The following is a 16543-nucleotide window of genomic DNA, read 5'->3' as shown; positions in this document are numbered from 1 at the left end:
TGCTGTCTACCACAGTTCACTTTCATCCACATTAGACTCACTTGCTCCTCTAACCAAACGAAGCATCAGGCCCCGACCATTACAACCTTGGCAGACTGACAACACCAGAGATCTTAAACGACATAGTCGTGTGCTGGAGCGAATGTGGTGTAAAACCAAATCCCACCAAGCATTCACCCGATATAAATCTGCTTTTTTCACATACAATTCCTCCCTCCATGCTGCCAGACAAGCCTACTTTGTCACTCTCATCAATAGCTTGTCATCCAGTCCTCGTCGTCTCTTCTCTACTTCTAACTCTCTACTTTCTCCACCTCCACCCAGTACCTCACTCACTGCTCACGAGATTGCAAATCATTTCAAAAACAAGATTGATGCAATTCATAGGGGCATCTCCACTGCACAGACATCCATCCCACTTAGCATACCTTATACTAAACCTCCCTCAACACTTTCCTCTTCTGACCTTGCTACTACCGAAGAGGTCACTAAGGTTCTCTCAGAAGCCCGTCTCACTACCTGCTCCCTGGATCCTGTCCCCTCACAATTACTACGGTCACCCTCTTCTTCCATCCTATGCTCCCTCACTCACATCTTCAATCTCTCCCTCTTTACTGGTGCCTTCCACTCCCCTCTAAAGCATGCGCATATCACTCCCATACTTAAAAAGCTCTCGCTGGACCCCACCAACCTGAACAACTTAAGACCTATCTCCCTGCTGCCATTTACCTCTAAACTATTAGAACTCTTAGTCTACAATCACCTGAGCTCCCATCTCACCGACAACAACCTTCTCGAACCTTTACAGTCTGGCTTTCCCTCACTCCACTCCACTGAAACTACCCTACTAAAACTCACTAATGATCTATGAACTGCTAAAACCAATGGCCACTACTCTGTACTCATCCCAACCAATGGCCACTACTCCGTACTCATCCCAACCAATGGCCACTACTCCGTACTCATCCCAACCAATGGCCACTACTCCGTACTCATCCCAACCAATAGCCACTACTCCGTACTCATCCCAACCAATGGCCACTGATCCTTACTCTTACTACATGACCTCTCTGCAGCTTTTGATACGGTTGACCATCCCCTCCTCCTCAAAAAAACTCCACTCTCTTGGCCTCCAAGACTCTGCGCTCTCCTGGTTCTCCTCCTACCTATCACAGAGCTCATTCAGCGTTACCTTTAACTCTGCCTCCTCCTCTTCACTTCCTCTTTCTGTAGGGGTCCCTCCAGGTTCTGTCCTTGGACCCCTACTCTTCTCCATCTACACCTCCTCCCTTGGTTACTTGATAAACTCCCATGGCTTTAAGTACCATCTCTATCCTGATGACACACAAATCTATCTTTCTACCCCTCACCTCACCCCTTCAGTCTCCTCCACACCTCACCCCTTCAGTCTCCTTTCGCATTACTACCCTACTAAGTGACATATCGGCATGGATGTCACTCCACTTCCTCAAACTCAATATTTCCAAAACTGAGCTCTTAGTATTGCCCCCAGCCTGTGCCCCCTTCCCTGACTTCTCCATCAAGATCAATAACACAACCATCAGTCCCTCCCCTCATGCCAGGGTGCTAGGTGTAATCCTAGACTCCCATCTGTCATTTCAGCCCCAAATCCAATCACTGTCCAAATCTTGTAGACTTCACCTCCACAACAGCTCCAAGATATGGCCGTTCCTAACCTCGGAAACCACTAAGCAACTTATTCACTCCCTTGTTATATCACGCCTCGACTATTGTAACTCCCTCCTCACTGGCCGACCTCATTGCAGGCTATCCCTTCTTCAGTCTATCATGAATGCTGCTGATATCATCCACCTTACAAAACATTCTGTATCAGCCATCCCTATCTGCCAATCCCTCCACTGGCCTCCACTCAGTGTCCTCCACCTCTCTTTGCCAATCCCTCCACTGGCCTACATTCAGTGTCCTCCAACCTTCTCTGCCAATCCCTTCACTAGCCTCCACTCAGTGTCCACTACCCCTCTCTGCCAATCCCTCCACTGGCCTCCACTCAGTGTCCTCCAACCCTCTCTGCCAATCCCTTCACTGGCTTCCCATTGCCCAACGGAGAAAATTCAAAACACTAACAATAACATATAAAGCCATTTATAACTCTGCCCCAAATTACATCACCGATCTTGTCTCCAAATATCACCCAAACCGTACTCTCCGCTCCTCGCACGACCTCCTGCTCTCTAGCTCCCTTGTCTCCTCCTCCCATGCTCATCTCCAGAGCTTCCCCCGTCCTCTGGAACTCTCTACCCCAATTTATCAGACTATTGCCTACTCTGCTCACTTTTAGGTGATTTCTGAAAACCTATATCTTCAGGGAAGCCTATCCTGCCCTCAGCTAATAATGGAATCTTTTACTCTTCCAACCAGTCCATCCCCCACAGTTACTACCTTTTGTACCACTAGCCCCTCCCTCCTAGATTGTAAGCTCTGAGGAGCAGGGCCCTCCTATCCCTCTTGTATTAAACTGTATGGTTACTGTATTGTCTCCCGTTATATTGTAAAGCGCTGAGCAAACTGTTGGCACCATATAAATCCTATATAATAACAATAATAATATCAATGAGAGATGAAATGTGGAAAGAAGGCATTGATAATGGGAGAGGAGATGGAACAGGTAATGGGAGGAGTGGACAAGGTGGGCTTAGCTGGAGACCTCAAGCCTGGCTGATCATGTATCAATAGTCAGAAGAACCTGGAATGGACTCTTCCACTGAGGCTTCAGAGACTTGGTAAGATAATAGACCCCATCCTAGTCTCTGGTACTGAGGCAGTGTTGGTCATGTATTACCTCAGGATCCAGAAATGAAGAAAATGCTTGGAAACACAACTCAGTTGCTGTATCATGAAAATGCATTACATGTTCATTCAAAGCTCCATGATAAAGATGAGAATCATGAGGGAAGCTGTTCAGTTATTGATGCTTATCTTAAAACAAATTGTCAAGCGATAAAATATTCAAATCCCTTCTAGTTGTGTATTGATGGACATAAGCACTAAACTCAGTTCATCCAATCATTACATTCCAGTTTGCTCAGATTTTAGTTTGTTTCTCTTAAAGTAGCATTTTATCTTTTCCCTTCTTCTCTAGCTTGTGGGATGACATTGTGGATGTGAAACTAACTTGTGACACCTAAAACTTATTTAATATTCCTTTTTTCCAGAATATAATCTATGATGAAATTTGTGAATCCTCCGGTGATAGATTAGACCGGCATTAACTGAAAAAGTTTTGTCACATTGAGAGCATTAAAATGGCTTCTCTCCAGTGTGACTCCTCTGGTGTCTGATAAGATCTGACTTCTGTGTAAAAGCTTTATCACATTCAGAACACCGATATGACTTCTCTCCAGTGTGAATCCTCTGGTGTCTGATAAGATCTGACTTCTGTGTAAAAGCTTTATCACATTCAGAACACTGATATGACTTCTCTCCAGTGTGACTCTTCTGGTGTCTGATAAGATCTGACTTCTGTGTAAAAGCTTTATCACATTCAGAACACTGATATGACTTCTCTCCAGTGTGAATCCTCTGGTGTGTGAGAAGACTTGACTTATGAGTAAAAGCTTTATCACATCCAGAACACTGATATGGCTTCTCTCCAGTGTGAATCCTCTGGTGTCTATTAAGATGTGACTTCACTGTAAAAGCTTTATCACATTCAGAACACTGATATGGCTTCTCTCCAGTGTGAACTCTTTGGTGTATTATAAGGTATCTCTTGCTTGTAAAAGTTTTGTCACATTCAGAACAATGATATGGCTTCTCTTCCTTGCAAGCCTTCTGGTGTGTGATATATTTTCTCTCCATTGTAAAATCTACAAACAAGTAGTTTGAAATGACTCCTCTTATGTATTCTTGGGTTGGACTTTATTGTAAAGCCATTGTCACTTCCAGAACACTGAAATTACTTTTCTCCTACTGGATCAAAGTGGAAGAGGATCCAAACCATGACTTTTAGAACACAGATATGACTTGTATCCCGTGTGAATCCTCCAGTGAACTGCAGTAAAGACTTTCAGTCAATTAAGACATCCATGTGTTTTATTTTCCATGTGACTCAGCTGTATTTATGAAGACCAAAATGTCCCAAAATCCTGGTTCATCAATCTACCTGTTCAGAAAGAAAAAATAATTCTATATAAAGGGCTACATAAAGTTGCATTCTATTTTTAATGTTCATTACTAAATATATCTTATGAATAGAAAGAATATGTACAGCATTATCTACAGTATTTTTTTTAATCAAATAGATTTTATTTAGAAAGTTTATAAGTGCGCACAGTATTCCCAACATTCAGCCCAGACAATGGAGTCATACATTCTCATGTATAGGCAGTTGTGGCACTGTTACAGATCATACAGAACAATAACTTGCTTTGTCTATGGTGTCACTTTTACCTTTTATAAACAAATGAACAGAGAAAAGAAGAAACAACCTAGAACAATTCAGCTGTACACGGCAAGTAACTCCCCCAGTACATACATAGATAGCTGACACCGATCAATGAGGCCCGTGTCTACAGGATCATACCCCAAGTATGGGCCCCCCATGTAGTTACCATTCAGTAGGATACAACTGGCCATTCTCCTTCTATGGGGCTAAAAGAGATAAGATTTTAAAAGCCTATGAAAAACTAACCAGGAGTGAGCAAGGAGTATCCAGCCAGTTCTGCCAGACATACATCTCCTGGGGGCATTACAATGTTGGTAAGTTTGTTTTTCACATGTTAATGTGGAGATCACCTGCTCAATCCACTGGTGTCTGCTGGGAGTTTGAGATGATAGCCAAGATTTGGGATATTTTTTATGGTCAATAAACAGCAGCCTCACAATTGCTATATGACTTGTAATAGGAGGAGGTGTAAATAATTCCTCCTCTATTGACACTAGAGATGAGCGAATTATTCAAATATTCGATTTGGCTGATTCGGCGAATTTCAGGAAGAAATTCGATTCGATGCAAATTTATTCGCTACGAAGTTAACTTATAAAAAGGGTTTCTAGGCTTCAGAGAGCCTTTAAATTAGTGCAGAACACTGTACCTTTAATTTAAATGCCCTTGGAGATGAGGAAGGAGAAGGATGAGAAGAAGGAGAAGGATGAGAAGAAGAAGGAGAAGGAGAAGGATGAGAAGAAGAAGGAGAAGGAGAAGGATGAGAAGAAGAAGGAGAAGGAGAAGGATGAGAAGAAGAAGGAGAAGGAGAAGGATGAGAAGAAGAAGGAGAAGGAGAAGGATGAGAAGAAGAAGGAGAAGGAGAAGGATGAGAAGAAGAAGGAGAAGGAGAAGGATGAGAAGAAGGAGAAGGAGAAGGATGAGAAGAAGGAGAAGGATGAGAAGAAGGAGAAGGATGAGAAGGATGAGAAGAAGGAGAAGGATGAGAAGAAGGAGAAGGATGAGAAGAAGGAGAAGGATGAGAAGAAGGAGAAGGATGAGAAGAAGGAGAAGGATGAGAAGAAGGAGAAGGATGAGAAGAAGGAGAAGGATGAGAAGAAGGAGAAGAAGGAGAAGGATGAGAAGAAGGAGAAGGATGAGAAGAAGGAGAAGGATGAGAAGAAGGATGAGAAGAAGAAGAAGGATGAGAAGAAGGATGAGAAGAAGAAGAAGGATGAGAAGAAGGAGAAGGATGAGAAGAAGGAGAAGGAGAAGGATGAGAAGAAGGAGAAGGAGAAGGATGAGGAGAAGGATGAGAAGAAGGAGAAGGATGAGAATGAGAAGGAGAAGGATGAGAAGGAGAAGGAGAAGAAGGAGAAGGATGAGAAGAAGGAGAAGAAGGAGAAGGATGAGAAGAAGGAGAAGGATGAGAAGAAGGAGAAGGATGAGAAGAAGGATAAGAAGAAGGAGAAGGATGAGAAGAAGGAGAAGGATGAGAAGAAGGATGAGAAGAAGGAGAAGGATGAGAAGAAGGATGAGAAGAAGGAGAAGGATGAGAAGAAGGAGAAGGATGAGAAGAAGGATGAGAAGAAGGATGAGAAGAAGGAGAAGGATGAGAAGAAGGATGAGAAGAAGGAGAAGGATGAGAAGAAGGAGAAGGATGAGAAGAAGGAGAAGGATGAGAAGAAGGATATGAAGAAGGATGAGAAGAAGGAGAAGGATGAGAAGAAGGATGAGAAGAAGGAGAAGGATGAGAAGAAGGAGAAGGATGAGAAGAAGGAGAAGGATGAGAAGAAGGAGAAGGATGAGAAGAAGGAGAAGGATGAGAAGAAGGAGAAGGATGAGAAGAAGAAGAAGGATGAGAAGAAGAAGAAGGATGAGAAGAAGAAGGATGAGAAGAAGGAGAATTCCAAGCCGGCAAAAAGTGTATCTGCAGAGCTCCGCTATTTCTTAGGCTATTTCTGACAGTTCTGGGACATTCACTCCATACAGCGGTTGAAACATTGTATCTATTTGTTTCCATTTATTGAAACAAATAGATACAATGTTTCAACCGCTGTATGGAGTGAATGTCACAGAACTGTCAGAAATAGCGGAGCTCTGCAGATACACTTTTTGCCGGCTTGGAATTATTCTTATTTTCATCCTACTTCTTCTTCTTCTTCTTCTTCATCCTCATCCTCTTCTTCTTCTGAGGATGAGGATGAAGAAGAAGAAGAAGAAGTAGGATGAAAATAAGAATTCCAAACCGGCAAAAAGTGTATCTGCAGAGTTCCTCTATTTCTGACAGTTCTCTGACAGCTCCTTCACATGTACAGCGGTTGAAACATCTGTATCCTAAATGGAAACAAATAGATACAATGTTTCAACCGCTGTACATGTGTTCCTTCTGTCAGAGAACTGTCAGAAATAGCGGAGCTCTCTGCAGGGACACTTTTGCCGGCTGATCGGGAAAAATCTGATTCGCGCACCCGAAGTAGGCTAATATTCGGATTCGCCGCGAATCAAATTTTTCCTGAAATTCGTATCGAATTCCGGTTCGCCTGGTTCGATTCGCTCATCTCTAATTGACACCAAGAGGCACACCTGAGGAATATTGAATACCAACATTATAATACTGGTCATATCGTTCCACTTTTTGAATATCTCCAAAACACGTATCAAATCCCTGACATCACCGCTAAAAGTGGGGTCAAAGGGGAAATTCCTCCTGTCCTAGCTGAACAATTGAGCTGGGGTCCTGAATAATCTATGCAAAAGAAATGACTGAGTTTCTGTGAAGAGGACAGAGAGATGAGAGGTATGGAGGTCAAAATCATCTCCCACCACTTTCTCTGATTTCCTCTGACTGTTTTCCATTTCTTTCTATAAGTCTTCAGTAAGAGTCAAAAGACTGGAATATATATATGAGAGATCATGCCTTTCCCACTGGTGCCATCTGAAGCCCATTAACAAGTGTGAGAGTGATGTGAAATCTGTATCTGATGGAAGTAGCAATCGATGGATGGGATCTAATGTGTCTACTAAGTCCCACCTGGTGAGATGCTGAAGTTGGGCAGCTATAAAATAAAGTCTAACATTTGGTATTGCTAGGCCTCCTTGGTCTTCACCATACTGTAGAGTAGGGAGTTTGATTCTAGCTGACGGCTTCTTCTAAATGAGTTCCCCAAACTGGGAGTCTATACTGGAGAACCACTTACGAGGTGTCCACATGGGAGAATTGTGGAGTATATAGAGGAATTGTGGGGTCCATATCTTCTCTTGTTCATAGATGTTATTGGAAAGAGATAATAGTTTTAAAAGGAGCTCATAAAGTTGATTGTAGGACTCAACAGTGTCAGGGAAGATCACCGCGGCACAGGAATCTGCGCATGCGCAGGATCCTGACAAGGCATACAGGAAGGCGGGCACTAGGACCCAGGCACACCTGTCACCAATGACGGCACTGGGCAGGCACTAGGACCCAGGCGTGCCTATCGGTGCCGGGCGGGCTATTTAAACGGGCCACTGCAGGATCCAAATTGCCGTATGGTCTTATTCCTTTGCCTGTGATTCCTGACTCTCAGTTGTTTCCTGTTGCCTAACCCAGCCTGCTCCTGCCTACCATTGACCTTCTCCTGCCCTGACCCCTGGCTTGTCTCTGGATATTCTTCTGCCTGCTCCTGGTCATTCTGACCTCCTGTTGCTGAACCTGGCCTGTGACCCGACTATGCTTCTGCCTGCTGCTCTGGTCTGCTCTGCCTTTTCGGACACCAAACCCGGCCCGCCTGACTCCGCTACCTGCCACATGGATCCATCTGCATCCTGCTCTGATCTGCTCTGCCTTTTCACATCAGGCTCACTACTAAATTACGTGACACTAGAAGTCTCCTCTACCGCAGCTGGGCATACCTTGGGGCCACAACCTGGTCTCAGCCTGCTCCAAGTCCATCCCCACCATCAGGGGCTCTGGTGAACAAGCAGACAGGGGCTTAGACCCCGCACCCTAGGGAACCCCAAACTGTGGACCTATAGAGCTACCGCTAGAGTCGTGACAGTACCATACGGCCATGTCTGAGCCTGGAAGAGGACCTTCTCCCCTGGATGAGATATGTCATCATTTGACCGCACTTACCCAGGCTGTTAAGATCTTACAGGATGGATATGCACATTTGGAAGAGCGTATCCAAACCTTGGTTACTGCCATGATCACCCGTTAAGCAGGTCACTTCGGGGTTTCCAAGACATTGGAATTGGCCCAACGCTCGTTCTGGTGGCCGAATATGGCTAAGGATTGCAAAATATATGTAAGGACTTGTGCCATCTGCAATCGGAACAAGACCACTCGAAACAAGGCCTGGGGTTTACTTAAACCTCTACCAGTGCCTGATAGGCCTTGGAAAATGATATCCATGGACTTTATAGTGGAACTTCCGCCTTCCCAAGGACATACTGCTATTTTTGTGGTTGTGGACCGGTTATCAAAAATGGCCCAATTTTTGCCACTAAGGAATACACCCTCTGCTTCTGAGACTGCTCGGATTTTCATTAAAGAAATCGTAAGACTCCATGGAGTTCCTGTGAACATTGTCTCGGACCGAAGGGTACAATTTACTTCGAGATTTTGGAAAGCGCTATGCGAAACCCTGGAAATCAAGTTATCCTTTTCCTCTGCCTACCACCCACAAACAAACGGGCAAACCGAACGAACCAATCAGACCCTGGAACAATACATCAGATGTTACACATCCTTCCTCCAAGACTACTGGGTGGCAATCTTACCTCTGGCAGAGTTCACATATAACAATGTTAGCCATTCTGCCACTAAACAATCACCATTTTTTGCTAACTATGGGTTCCACCCTACCTTTTTACATGACCTGGTCCCAGAAACTTCCGTTCCTGCTGCTCAGAATATACTAAATTTCTTTGTCTCTAACAATAAATTGTTACAAGAGGCGGTCGCAAAAGTCCAGGAAGACAACAAGAGGGTCTTCGACAGAAAGTCAGAAGGGGCACAACCCTTAGAGGTAACATACAGGTTGTAATTTGTACACTACAAATAATATCTTCATACATTAAGATTCATTAATACATTTTTCAAAAAATTAAAAAAAAAAAAGTTTGTTTCTATTATAAAATTTAGCAAACAGGTAATTGTTCTACTTCACTGATGTGCGGTGATGAGGCTGCACTGATAGGCGGCACTGATAGGCGACACTGATGAGCTGGCACTGATAGGCAGCACTGATGATGGGTACTGATAGTCGGCACTCATAGGCAGCACTGCTGGGCACTGACTGGCGGCACTGCTGGGCAAAGGTGGGTGACACTGCTGGGCACTTGTGGGCGGCACTGGTAGGTGGCTCTGCTGGGCACCGATCCTCAAGGCACTGATCATCAATGATCGATGCCGATCCCTCCTCTGACAACTGCCAGCAGTACTTTCCTCATGCTCTGACAGGGTGAGGAAAGTGCAGTCAAGACCCGGCAATTGCATTTCCTGATGACCAGCGTGTCATAGGACACGGCAATCACGGAGATCACGGGGGGCACGCAGGAGAGCGCGTTCTGGGAGGACATCATAGGACGGCCTCCCAGGACTGGCCAGCCACAGTGCAGCTGTCATTTGGCTACCTGCGGTCATCAATAGAGATGAGCGAATCGAAGTAGGCGAAGTGGAATTCGTTTCGAATATTGGAAAATTTTCGATTCGCGCCGAATCCGAAAAATAGCCTACTTCGGACGCGCGAATCGAAATTTTTCCTAAAATGGCGGCGGACATGTGCGGCGACGGAGCGGGGATGTCTGGGAAGGCGCGCAGACAAGGCGCGCTGACCCATAATGCATTCCTTAATGACATGTGATCGCATTAGCCAATCAGCAGCCAGCCAGCCAGCACTGTGTAATGGTCGAGCTATAAATGGCGGCCATTTTAGAATTCTCCATTTGCCTCCAGTCATTCAACAGAGGCAGACCGCTCTGTATTAGGGACAGAGTTAGGGCCACAGAAACGTTACTTGGGGACAGAGAAACGTTACTCAGGGACACAGAATTGTTAGTGAGGGCCACAGAATCGTTACTTAGGGCCACAGAAATGCTAGTTAGGGCCACAGAATTGTTACTCAGGGACATCAGAATTGTTACTGAGGGCCACAGAATTGTTACTTAGGGCCACAGAATTGTTACTCAAGGACAGACACAGAAGTGTTACTGAGGGCCACAGAAACGTTAGTTAGGGCCACAGAATTGTTACTCAAGGACAGACACAGAATTGTTACTGAGGGCCACAGAATTGTTACTTAGGGCCACAGAATCGTTACTCAGGGACACAGAATTGTTACTGAGGGCCACAGAACTGTTACTTAGGGCCACAGAAACGTTAGTTAGGGCCACAGAATTGTTACTCAGGGACAGACACAGAATTGTTACTCAGGGACACAGAATTGTTACTGAGGGACACATAATTGTTACTGAGGGCCACAGAACCGTTACTTAGGGCCACAGAATTGTTACTCAGGGACAGACACAGAATTGTTACTGAGGGCCACAGAATTGTTACTTAGGGCCACAGAAACGTTACTCAGGGACACAGAATTGTTACTGAGGGCCACAGAACTGTTACTTAGGGCCACAGAATTGTTACTCAGGGACAGACACAGAATTGTTACTCAGGGACACAGAATTGTTACTGAGGGCCACAGAACTGTTACTTAGGGCCACAGAAACGTTACTCAGGGACACAGAATTGTTACTGAGGGCCACAGAACCGTTACTTAGGGCCACAGAATTGTTACTCAGGGCCAGACACAGAATTGTTACTGAGGGCCACAGAATTGTTACTTAGGGCCACAGAAAAGTTACTCAGGGACACAGAATTGTTACTGAGGGCCACAGAACCGTTACTTAGGGCCACAGAATTGTTACTCAGGGACAGACACAGAATTGTTACTGAGGGACACAGAATTGTTACTGAGGGCCACAGAACCGTTACTTAGGGCCACAGAATTGTTACTCAGGGACAGACACAGAATTGTTACTCAGGGACACAGAATTGTTACTGAGGGCCACAGAACCGTTACTTAGGGCCACAGAATTGTTACTCAGAGACAGACACAGAATTGTTACTCAGGGACACAGAATTGTTACTGAGGGCCACAGAACCGTTACTTAGGGCGACAGAATTGTTACTCAGGGACACAGAATTGTTACTGAGGGCCACAGAACCGTTACTTAGGGCCACAGAATTGTTACTCAGGGACAGACACAGAATTGTTACTCAGGGACACAGAATTGTTACTGAGGGACACAGAATTGTTACTGAGGGCCACAGAACCGTTACTTAGGGCCACAGAATTGTTACTCAGGGACAGACACAGAATTGTTACTGAGGGACACAGAATTGTTACTGAGGGCCACAAAACTGTTACTTAGGGCCACAGAATTGTTACTGAGGGCCACAGAACCGTTACTTAGGGCCACAGAATTGTTACTCAGGGACAGACACAGAATTGTTACTGAGGGCCACAGAATTGTTACTTAGGGCCACAGAAACGTTACTCAGGGACACAGAATTGTTACTGAGGACCACAGAAACGTTTCTAAGGGCCACAGAATTGTTACTCAGGGACAGACACAGAATTGTTACTATGGGACACAGAATTGTTACTGAGGGCCACAGAACCGTTACTTAGGGCCACAGAATTGTTACTGAGGGACAGACACAGAATTGTTACTGAGGGCCACAGAATTGTTACTTAGGGCCACAGAATTGTTACTCAGGGCCACAGAAACGTTACTCAGGGCCACAGAAACGTTACTCAGGGACACAGAATTGTTACTGAGGGCCACAGAAACGTTACTTAGGGCCACAGAATTGTTACTCAGGGACAGACACATAATTGTTACTGAGGGACACAGAATTGTTACTGAGGGACACAGAATTGTTACTGAGGGCCACAGAATTGTTACTGAGGGACACAGAATTGTTACTGAGGGACACAGAATTGTTACTGAGGGACACAGAATTGTTACTGAGGGACACAGAATTGTTACTCAGGGACAGACACATAATTCTTACTCAGGGACAGACAGAATTGTTACTGAGGGCCACAGAAATGTTACTGAGGGCCACAGAAATGTTACTGAGGGACACAGAATTGTTACTGAGGGACACAGAATTGTTACTCAGGGACACAGAATTGTTACTCAGGGACACAGAACTGTTACTCAGGGACACAGAACTGTTACTCAGGGACACAGAAACGTTACTCAGGGACACAGAATTGTTACTCAGGGACACAGAATTGTTTAATTAAAGAGTATGTCAGACAACATGCAGAGGAGTGGCAGAGGAGGCAATGTTTTAGGAGCGAGCAGACGTGGCAGCAGAGGAAGGGGTCGAGGCAGCACTATTTGCAGCCAGAGGCTAGTGCTCCCGGTGTCATCCAGTACAGTGAGGAAGAGCTAACAGAGGGCGGTCAGGAACGGGGGGAGACATCCGCCTCTTCAGCAGCCAGGCGAAGAAGTAGTGGCGAGGAGAGTGGCTCGGTAGCCGGTCTAGAGACAGGTCTGTCTCCTGACCCACACGCAGCCGAGGGGGCTAGTAGTGAGGCGGAGACCCTAATTGATGATGATGAGGCTGATCGCACTTGGCAGCCTCGTCGTCATCAGGCTATTGCTTCCGCATCATCAGGAGAAGAGGGTGGCAGCTTGGCAGCGAGCAAAACAGTCGGTGGGTTGTCTCCATCGCCACACTCTGCCATGTGCCACTTTCAGGTCTCCTCACACACTGCTGGTGTGTTGAATTTTTTGACATAGGGTGCTGGCAGATTACGGGCCTCCCATAGATGCTGCCAGGCCCCTAATCTGCCATGGGCCCCTATATACCGCCTCCTCATGCTGCTGCCAGGTTCAGAGTCTGTCATGGGTCCCTGTACGGCCTCCCATTGCTGCTGTCTCCATCGCCACACTCTGCCATGTGCCACTTTCAGGTCTCCTCACACACTGCTGGTGTGTTGAATTTTTTGACATAGGGTGCTGGCAGATTACGGGCCTCCCATAGCTGCTGCCAGGCCCCTAATCTGCCATGGGCCCCTATATACCGCCTCCTCATGCTGCTGCCAGGTCCAGAATCTCTCATGGGTCCCTGTACGGCCTCCCATTGCTGCTGTCTCCATCGCCACACTCTGCCATGTGCCACTTTCAGGTCTCCTCACACACTGCTGGTGTGTTGAATTTTTTGACATAGGGTGCTGGCAGATTACGGGCCTCCCATAGCTGCTGCCAGGCCCCTAATCTGCCATGGGCCCCTATATACCGCCTCCTCATGCTGCTGCCAGGTCCAGAGTCTGTCATGGGTCCCTGTACGGCCTCCCACTGCTGCTGTCTCCATCGCCACACTCTGCTATGTGCCACTTTCAGGTCTCCTCACACTGCTGGTGTGTTCCATTTTTTGTCATAGGGTGCTGGCAGATTACGGGCCTCCCATTGCTGCTGCCAGGCCCGTAATCTGCCATGGGCCCCTGTACCGCCTCTTCATGCTGCTGCCAGGTCCAGAGTGTGTCATGGGTCCCTGTACGGCCTCCCATTGCTGCTGCCAGGAGGCAGCAGGGTCGCAGCAGTGTCAGTGGAGGCAAACGGCCACGGAGTAGAGCACCAGCTCCACTGCAGCCTACCACCACGGCCAGTAGTGGTGCCGGTGCGCACGGAGGAAGTAGCAGTCAGCCAGTGAGGAGTAGCGGGGGCAAAGTTTCCTACTCGGCGGTGTGGCAATTTTTCGTCAAGCCGCCCGAGGAAGTAAACGTAGCCGTATGTCAACTATGTGGCCAGAAAGTCAAGCGTGGCCAGGGGGCCCATGCAGGGACTACAGCGTTGCATCAGCATATGCAGCATCGCCATTCGGTGGCCTGGGAAAACCGTGATAAAGATACGGCGGTTCTGCCTGCCCCAGCCCAGGGTTCCATTTTGTCATAGGGTGCTGGCAGATTACGGGCATCCCATTGCTGCTGCCAGGCCTTAATCTGCCATGGGCCCCTGTACCGCCTCCTCATGCTGCTGCCAGGTCCAGAGTCTGTCATGGGTCCCTGTACGGCCTCCCATTGCTGCTGTCTCCATCGCCACACTCTGCCATGTGCCACTTTCAGGTCTCCTCACACACTGCTGGTGTGTTGAATTTTTTGACATAGGGTGCTGGCAGATTACGGGCCTCCCATAGATGCTGCCAGGCCCCTAATCTGCCATGGGCCCCTATATACCGCCTCCTCATGCTGCTGCCAGGTTCAGAGTCTGTCATGGGTCCCTGTACGGCCTCCCATTGCTGCTGTCTCCATCGCCACACTCTGCCATGTGCCACTTTCAGGTCTCCTCACACACTGCTGGTGTGTTGAATTTTTTGACATAGGGTGCTGGCAGATTACGGGCCTCCCATAGCTGCTGCCAGGCCCCTAATCTGCCATGGGCCCCTATATACCGCCTCCTCATGCTGCTGCCAGGTCCAGAATCTCTCATGGGTCCCTGTACGGCCTCCCATTGCTGCTGTCTCCATCGCCACACTCTGCCATGTGCCACTTTCAGGTCTCCTCACACACTGCTGGTGTGTTGAATTTTTTGACATAGGGTGCTGGCAGATTACGGGCCTCCCATAGCTGCTGCCAGGCCCCTAATCTGCCATGGGCCCCTATATACCGCCTCCTCATGCTGCTGCCAGGTCCAGAGTCTGTCATGGGTCCCTGTACGGCCTCCCACTGCTGCTGTCTCCATCGCCACACTCTGCTATGTGCCACTTTCAGGTCTCCTCACACTGCTGGTGTGTTCCATTTTTTGTCATAGGGTGCTGGCAGATTACGGGCCTCCCATTGCTGCTGCCAGGCCCGTAATCTGCCATGGGCCCCTGTACCGCCTCTTCATGCTGCTGCCAGGTCCAGAGTGTGTCATGGGTCCCTGTACGGCCTCCCATTGCTGCTGCCAGGAGGCAGCAGGGTCGCAGCAGTGTCAGTGGAGGCAAACGGCCACGGAGTAGAGCACCAGCTCCACTGCAGCCTACCACCACGGCCAGTAGTGGTGCCGGTGCGCACGGAGGAAGTAGCAGTCAGCCAGTGAGGAGTAGCGGGGGCAAAGTTTCCTACTCGGCGGTGTGGCAATTTTTCGTCAAGCCGCCCGAGGAAGTAAACGTAGCCGTATGTCAACTATGTGGCCAGAAAGTCAAGCGTGGCCAGGGGGCCCATGCAGGGACTACAGCGTTGCATCAGCATATGCAGCATCGCCATTCGGTGGCCTGGGAAAACCGTGATAAAGATACGGCGGTTCTGCCTGCCCCAGCCCAGGGTTCCATTTTGTCATAGGGTGCTGGCAGATTACGGGCATCCCATTGCTGCTGCCAGGCCTTAATCTGCCATGGGCCCCTGTACCGCCTCCTCATGCTGCTGCCAGGTCCAGAGTCTGTCATGGGTCCCTGTACGGCCTCCCATTGCTGCTGTCTCCATCGCCACACTCTGCCATGTGCCACTTTCAGGTCTCCTCACACACTGCTGGTGTGTTGAATTGTTTGACACAGGGTGCTGGCAGATTACGGGCCTCCCATAGCTGCTGCCAGGCCCCTAATCTGCCATGGGCCCCTATACCGCCTCCTCATGCTGCTGCCAGGTCCACAGTCTCTCATGCCATGTGCCACTTTCAGGTCTCCTCACACTACTGGTGTGTTGAATTTTTTGACATAGGGTGCTGGCAGATTACGGGCCTCCCATAGCTGCTGCCAGGCCCCTAATCTGCCATGGGCCCCTATATACCGCCTCCTCATGCTGCTGCCAGGTCCAGAGTCTCTCATGGGTTCCTGTACGGCCTCCCATTGCTGCTGTCTCCATCGCCACACTCTGCCATGTGCCACTTTCAGGTCTCCTCACACACTGCTGGTGTGTTGAATTTTTTGACATAGGGTGCTGGCAGATTACGGGCCTCCCATAGATGCTGCCAGGCCCCTAATCTGCCATGGGCCCCTATATACCGCCTCATCATGCTGCTGCCAGGTCCAGAGTCTCTCATGGGTTCCTGTACGGCCTCCCATTGCTGCTGTCTCCATCGCCACACTCTGCCATGTGCCACTTTCAGGTCTCCTCACACACTGCTGGTGTGTTGAATTTTTTGACATAGGGTGCTGGCAGA

General features: G+C 47.8%; 1 long non-coding RNA gene across 1 annotated transcript in view; it reads right to left on the bottom strand.

Annotated features, from left to right (window-relative positions):
• Positions 1-4056: 4056 nt before the first annotated feature.
• LOC149469376 (uncharacterized) overlaps positions 4057-16543 on the bottom strand; it is a 31588-nt gene continuing 19101 nt past the window's right edge. The window contains exon 2 of the long non-coding RNA XR_016311589.1: positions 4057-4144. This is a non-coding gene — a long non-coding RNA (uncharacterized LOC149469376). The remainder of the gene's footprint in view (positions 4145-16543) is intronic.

The sequence above is a fragment of the Staurois parvus genome, unplaced genomic scaffold (assembly GCF_062004578.1).
Source record: "Staurois parvus isolate SC_StPar_1 unplaced genomic scaffold, SC_StPar_1.0 ptg000072l, whole genome shotgun sequence".
NCBI classification, from domain to species: domain Eukaryota; kingdom Metazoa; phylum Chordata; class Amphibia; order Anura; family Ranidae; genus Staurois; species Staurois parvus.
Note: the sequence above shows the minus strand (reverse complement) of the source record. Positions and strands in the feature narration are given on the sequence as shown.